At 40.0% G+C, this 7,581-nt stretch overlaps 1 pseudogene; it reads right to left on the bottom strand.

Moving 5' to 3' along the window:
• Positions 1-4,177: 4,177 nt before the first annotated feature.
• Positions 4,178-6,446, bottom strand: LOC134219366 (DET1 homolog; annotated as a pseudogene).
• Between the last annotated feature and the right edge of the window lie 1,135 nt (positions 6,447-7,581).

The raw sequence follows: 7,581 nt of genomic DNA, 5'->3' as shown, positions 1-7,581 counted from the left end.
GAACGCCATCTGACCGAATGCCGTGTGGCCGAATAGTTGAAATTCTCTGAATGAAGAATAAACGAATAAGAAGGAAAGAGAAAGAAGAAAGAATAAAGAAAGAGAAAAGAAAAACAAAAGAAGTAGAAAGAATAGAGCAGAAAGAAGGAAGAAGGAAGAAAGAAGACGGAAGAAGGAAGAAGGAAGAAGAAAGGAGAAAGAAGGAAGTAGAAAGAAAGAAGACGGAAGAAGGAAGAAGAAGGAAGGAAGAAGAAAGAAGAAAGGAGAAAGAAGTAAGTAGAAAGAAGGAAGCAGAAAGAAGGAAGAAGGAAAAAGAAAAAAGGAAGAAGGAAGAAGAATGAAGGAAGAAGGAAGAAGGAGGAAGGAAGAAGGAAGAAAAAAGAAGGAAAAAGAAAGAAGGAAAGGAAGAAGAAAGGAAGAAGAAAGAAAGAAGAAGGAAGAAAGAAGAAGGATGAAGGAAGAAAGAAGAAGAAAGAAGAAAGAAGGAAGAAGGAAAAAGGAATAAGGAACAAGGAATAAAGAAGAAGGAGGAAGGAAGAAAGAAGAAGGAGGAAGGAAGAAAGAAGAAAAAAGGAAGAAGGGGGAAGGAAGAAGAAATTAGAAAGAAGGAAGAAGAAAGAAGATTGAAAGGGGAATGAAGAAGGAAGAAAGGAAAAGGAAGGAAAAAGTAAGACGGAAGAAGTAAGAAGGAGAAGGGAGAAAGAGAAGGTCAATTTTTATTAACTGTTCGGCCAAACGGCATTCGGCCAAATGGCGTTCGGCCAAACAGCGTTCAGCCAAACGGCCGGGCACCCAAAAATATGAATAATGAATTCTATCATGAAACAAATGAATATCATGAAACAAATGAATAATGAATTCTATCATAATAATACCTAAAAAGTAGTCATTGATGATAATATTGTGCATGTAGACCAAATCCGTTTGTATGACGCTGATGAACTGGCAGCAAGGCCTACTTCCGACGAGATTAACACGGAAAAATAAAATAAATATGCAGCACTGCACGGTATTATCTGTCATAAAATCGAGCTTGTTTTGTCGCTGACAACGTCGCGGGCACCAAATAGAAGTTCGGAAGTCGATTTCCACACTTCCGAACGCTCTTCCGACAATGTGTTGGTAGCAAATTTAAATTTTGTTCTGATGTTCATGATATCGGAAGTAAGTTCGGAAGTAAAACGTCGGAAGTCGGAATACAGTTTAGTGCTGGCGACACAATAACCACACTAGACATTCGAGAGATATTGGTCTTATTTGGCTAAAAAGAAGCTATTTCAGCTAAAAAACTTTGTTGGGATGTGATAGGAACGCAAAATACGGAATTCTAATTGGATGTAAGAAATAAGTTTTTTCTGCATTTCCAATACTAACAGTTACTAAAACAGAACGCTCTCGAGATTACGAATTTTTTGTTCTATTTAGTGCGGTCAGTAATTGAACTAATTAGTGCGCGATAGTTAAACTACACGTTATACACAGCATGCCGTTTACCAAGACGAACCCCGCTACATTCCCTACCCCATATTTTTCAACATCCCAGTGATTTCTCGTGGAAGTGCAGATGACTCGTCGGCTTCCATCAAAGCGAGTATCACGTCAACATTTTCCTACCCATTCCTTAATTGACCTGCATCCGGACACGGCCGGCGCTGGTATTACTTTATATTAGGTCACCAGTTTTTACACATTGAGGATGAAGCTAGTCCCAAACATCATCTGTTGGTTCTCTGTGTAATTACAGCTGGCCTGGCAATAACGGAGTAGCAACCGTGGGCGGTCAATCATGCATGCATGAATGCATGCATTTCCAATACTAACAGTTACTGTTAGACTAGTCAAGTTGAAGGTACAGGATTGAAATGGAAACGCTACGGAAATCCATTTCCTGTTCTAGCGATTGCTGTAACATGAGAAGTATACAAAAAGATACAAAGTAGGTGAATGAAATGGGCCTGAGATTGAACCCAAGGCATCATATGTATGAGGCAGTAACGATAGTTATAAGACACACTTTTCTGAACATATTGGTTTTCAAATCCCAAATAACTGTAAATGACGGTACTTTTAAATATCCTGCGACATCTAACAATACCGTTTGATCCATATATCACCACCCAGCGGATGTAATCCAAACTAAACAGAATAATGGTTTTCATCCTCGAGCAGCTGTGAAGAAGACGGCCACTCTCTTTAATATCACAGCTCCGGGGTTATATAATCAAACTGGTGGTCTCACATGTACTATCACTACTCTACGGATGAATTTTAAACTTCACAATATTTCAACATATTGGTTTCCAATGCTCGAACAACTTTATAGAGGATAGCAACTTTCCAAAACCAATAGATCCCGAAATATCGACCAAACTGATTTCTCATATACAGTAGTGCCACCTTGCGGGTGAATTTTAAACTAATTAGCTTCTCAACATATTGATTCCCAATTGTCGAACAACTTTGTAGAAGACTGCAACTTTCTAAATCCTACAGATCCCGAGATATCGAAGAACTGATCTCTCATATACAGTAACGCCTCCTTGCGGATGAATTGTAAATTATTCAATTTCTCATCATATTGGTTCTCTGTACTCGTTGTAGAAAACGGCAATTTACTAAATCCCACAGATCCCGAGATATCAAACTATACACTATATATCTCATATACACTAGCGCCGCTCTACGGCTCAATTCTGAACTAAACAGTTTCTCAACATATGGGTTTCCAATGCTTGAACAACTTTATAAAAAATGGAACTTTCCAAAACCAATAGATCCTAAGATATCAAACCAAACTGATCTCTCATATACAGTAGCGCCACATTGCCGATGAATTTCAAACTAATTAGCTTCTCAACATATTGGATTCCAATCTTCGAACAACTTTGTAGAATACGGCAACTTTCTAATTCCCACAGATCCCGAGATATCTAACCAAACTAATAACTCATATACACTAGCGCCGCCTTACAGCTGAATTCTGAACTTAACAGTTTCTCAACATATTGGTTTCCAATCCTTGAACATCTTTGTACAAGACGGAAATTTCCTAAATCCCATAGATCTCGAGATATCAAACCAAACTGGTATTTTCATGTACACTAGCGCCGCTCAGTGGGAGAATTCTAAATCATTTTTTTTCTTGACTCATAGGGCCGCATGGGATTATAGATGGATTAAGATTTTTTTTTCAGAGTTTTTAGAATTCTTATAAGAAACATTGCGCTATTTATTGTGAAGATGGACTATTTTCACCGGTGTTCCGTTGGTTCCGGATCTTCCGGAGGACCAGCAGAAGATTCATTGGACTTAAAAAATGTCCTCAATGAGAGAATATATCCCCTTTATTATTTTCCCGAAAAAATCACGTTCATATCATTTGAATTGGCTTCATTATAACGGATTTTAGGACTGTTGTACTTTTTACAACACGCTCGTTCTCGTCTTATGAAAGTTGAAGCGAGTTGCGGAAGGTTAAAGGCCCAAAAATATTCACTTTGGCATTCAGAAACTATCACCTTTGTAATCCCGAAAGGAATTCGTTTGGAATCCCAGAATGATTCCTTTGATAAATCTTCCACTCAGTTAATCCAAAATTCAATTACCTACTTATGTCGATATATTTGTTCAAATTTTCTATTGATATCTACCTATCTAGCTAAATTCAAGCGCGTAGCTACTTACTACTCATCAGGGAACGTATGAGAAGAGTAATGCTGAAAAAAGAGATCTCACATCATCCAATCTCCGAGGAACAAGCAAGGCCTGCTTTATTGGACTACCGTTCAAGGCTAAAATACACGGTATATATTAGATCACATCCGTGAAATCAGTACCAGATGATATGTGATGCGGCTCTAAACAAAAATAGTCAACATGTGCTACCACCACGACAGGATGTCTTTGGTTGCCATCTCAGTGCTAATGGCGTAAGGAAGCCGATCCATCACGACAACATATCCGAGGGAGAAAGTGTATGCACAAATGGATATTAAAATAAAATACCTACCTATATTTTTCTGTGTTTAACCATTTTGTATGTCACCCAAAAAAATTGGAAACTCTTGAATAAAAAGAGTTTCTGGTAATCTGGTAATATCAACGCACCCTGTGACCGCAGCCTATGTTGATATAATTACCGCTAAGCGATACGTCTAGGGATCGTTCAAAAATTACGTCCAAGGTTTGAGAGGGGAGGGGGTTCTATAATTTGTGACAGGGGGAGAGTGGGGGGGGGTCTAGTAGTGTGCAAAGAAGACGAAACATTATATATTTTAGAATTGTACGTACAAGGGGAGGTCAGTGATTTGTGACAGGAGGGGGGAGGGGGGTTCAAATGCCAAATAAACGATGGACATAATTTTTGAACAGTCCCCTACCTGGCAACTAAAAAGTTAGTTTGAGATAATATTCTTCTACCAGAGAGTGGCCCTAAAATTCGAATCGTTTTTCTGGCCCGAGTTGTTTCATTACGATTAGGGAAGATTCATGATTTACGTAACGCAAAAATTGCCCATTTTCGACCCCCCGCCCTCACACTTTGTATGAAGCATCTGAAATTTTTGTATGGGTTGTCACACTTCGAGCAACCCCCTCTCCCCCTCCAAACGTTACGTAATTTATGGATGCTTCATTAGAGTATTTTAGACGTCTTCCAACTACTTTTTCATCATAAGGCCCAATGTCCACGTAACGTCTACTCAACACTGCGTGTAAGTGGCGTTAGAAGGACGCAAGTGTGCATCGTGAAAAAGCGATAACGCAGCGTCGCCGCGCCGAAGCCACTTGCATTATTTTCATGCTGCTATATATGGTTATGGCGTAAAGTATTTTTGAAAAGGGCCAACTTACAAAACGAATAGTTGTAAATCTTCTCAAGCCGCAATACAAAAAATAGTTATCCAAAATTTGATTTTATACTCTTGTCTCTCATTATTGGTAAGTATAAAAAATTCTTATCACCATATTTAATACTAAATACAATCAGTCAACAAATAACTCTCTACCGATAAAATTCTATCATCACCTTATCATCCGTGCCCCGGATGTGGTATGTGGAAGTTGGCAATGTATTCCATATTGATCCGCTGCAGGCTGATTGCAAACGGCTCCGTGAGGTGGAACGCGAACGCCACCAGCCGTCGCGATCCAGAGCTCGGCAGTTGAATTTGAACTCCAGCGTAGATTCGGAACTTGAGCAAGCCAGAGTCTCTGGCAAAGAATCGAATGGGAAACTCGGCGCACGCTTTAGGTCGCTCCATTGCCGAAACCCATTTGTCGTCGAAGCTGAACAAAATAAGGTGCAGGTATGGAGAGCTGCTGTAGCTTTGTGCACTAATTGGCAGGGTGGCCAGGATCCGTTTGGTGGCCATTTGAACTCCTCCGCCACGTGCCCCGATTATCGTTTGCTTAAAACGTTGATGAAGCAGATTGCTGTAGATGTTGTTCGTTAACGAGCTGATAAATTGCGTTTGATGTGCCAGGTCGGCATTCCTGAAACTGTCACAGAAGTTCTCATACAGATACAAAAGCTCCGGGTATTGATTGCCGTAAATTCCTATTATCGTATTCTTCCAGATGTTGTAGATCACAAACGGGCTGTTGCGAATATTTGGTTCTTGAATCTCCAGCCTAACTTCGTCCTCGCTAGAATATTTGATCAACAGATGATCATCATCCAGTAATTCCATTTTCCACATTCGGAGGTTTCGAAACTCATCGAAGCGACGATAGAATTTTCTCAACGCAAATCTATCTTCGCCAATCGACTGCTGAATATGCGCTTGTCTGAATACCAACCAACATACGATGCTTAACACTATTGATCGTTCGCTCACGAAGCGCTCGCAAGTTTGAAATGTTCCCCGTTGTTCTACCTCCGGACGTTCACATACTGTACAGCATTCCTTCATCTCGACAACAAAACCTACCTATCGTTCGTTCAAGTTTGAAGGTGCCTTCAGCTATCGAAAAGATATGAGCCGTTGGGTGTTGAATCGACAGAATGGCTAACGCGACGATGTAAAGGTAAACGCCTTGTATTTGGTCGACATTAAAGTCCATCGAGTCGGAAATACGTTCATACGTCTGGCAGTGTTTGTGTACAATTCGTAAAGCCATGGATGATTATCTTCTGGGATGAATGATCCAGCTCCAATCACGTATTTCCCATCGTTGGTAAACAGGCTGCATTCGCGGTTCAGTTGATTTTGTTGAATTTCCATGTTAGCTGTGTGCCTTAGCTAAAATAAGCAACATTGGTCATTGGTCTGTCTTTACCAGCCTCGCAAAATCTCACCTTTTTTTTTCTTTGTGATGTCTGTTGACCAATCATGGTCCATCTCGCCAAAATCTCACCTTCAAAGCTAGTCATAAATTTGACTCCGAATCTCGTAGCTTCGGCCTCCGGTTCCATCGTTGAGAAAAACAAAGACTGATGCTAGAAAACGTAAACATAAACAAAAACTGACAGGAATAAAGTCTACACTTCACAAAACACTTTCAAATAAATTTACCATAATATGAGTAAAATACACTAGCGCCTCTGGCGGTGCTGGTCTCGTGAGCTCATCTGAGTTGCACGAATTTTTAATCGGTTCTTCGGGACTCACACGTCCCGGTTATTAGTTCCTGGCGCCACTACCCCCGCGTAGAAAATTTGACAGCTGGAATCGACCGATTTCGTCGGGTAAAATCGGCCGATTGTTGCAACCTACGCTTATGAGATTTTAATACAGGCGTGGGTCAATTAGTCACCCTATTTAATATCATTTCGACGAAATAGCTTGTTTAATACTGGAACTTCGTGCACACCAATTTAAACGAACGATGAATCAACCGATTTGATCGGTAAAAATCGGAACTACCGACTAAGTATAGTGATTGATCGGCCAATGCATGTGTTAAATTCCCATAAGCGACGGTGCAACAATCGGCCGATTCGCACCCGATTGAGTCGGGTCAATTTTCTATGGGGTACTCATTAAAATGGGTAGTGGCACTTTTTCAAGAAAATGGGTGAATTTTTCACGGTGGGAATAATATCAACAATAACATAGTACCCATTAATGGGTAAAGTCATCTAACCGTGTAGATGAGCGAAAGCATGGCTGAGTCGATTTTTTTGCCCGTGCACACGCGCATATGACGTCACAGCCCTTAACGTTTCCATTGAAATCGTGACGTCATGCTCGTTTGGAGACACGTTTGACAGTTCGTTTGGAGTATAGATAGTAGAATCTATAGATGAGCGAAAGCATGGCTGAGTCGATTTTTTTGCCCGTGCACACGCGCATATGACGTCACAGCCCTTAACGTTTCCATTGAAATCATGACGTCATGCTCGTTTGGAGACACGTTTGACAGTTCGTTTGGAGACAGTGGATTTATCTTCGCTCATCTATATACCCGAATAAAAAAGTCCAATAGAATTACAATAGAAATTATTGTAACAATACGATAAATTTAATTGTAATTACAATAAACTCTATTGTTGCTCACAATAAAATAACAATTAAGAATATTGTTTTCCACCAAAAATTCTATTGTAAATGGCAGTTTTACAATAGAAAATAGGAGTTG

The sequence above is a fragment of the Armigeres subalbatus genome, chromosome 3, assembly GCF_024139115.2.
Source record: "Armigeres subalbatus isolate Guangzhou_Male chromosome 3, GZ_Asu_2, whole genome shotgun sequence".
NCBI lineage: Eukaryota > Metazoa > Arthropoda > Insecta > Diptera > Culicidae > Armigeres > Armigeres subalbatus.
This window is presented reverse-complemented; position numbering and strand designations above follow the sequence as displayed.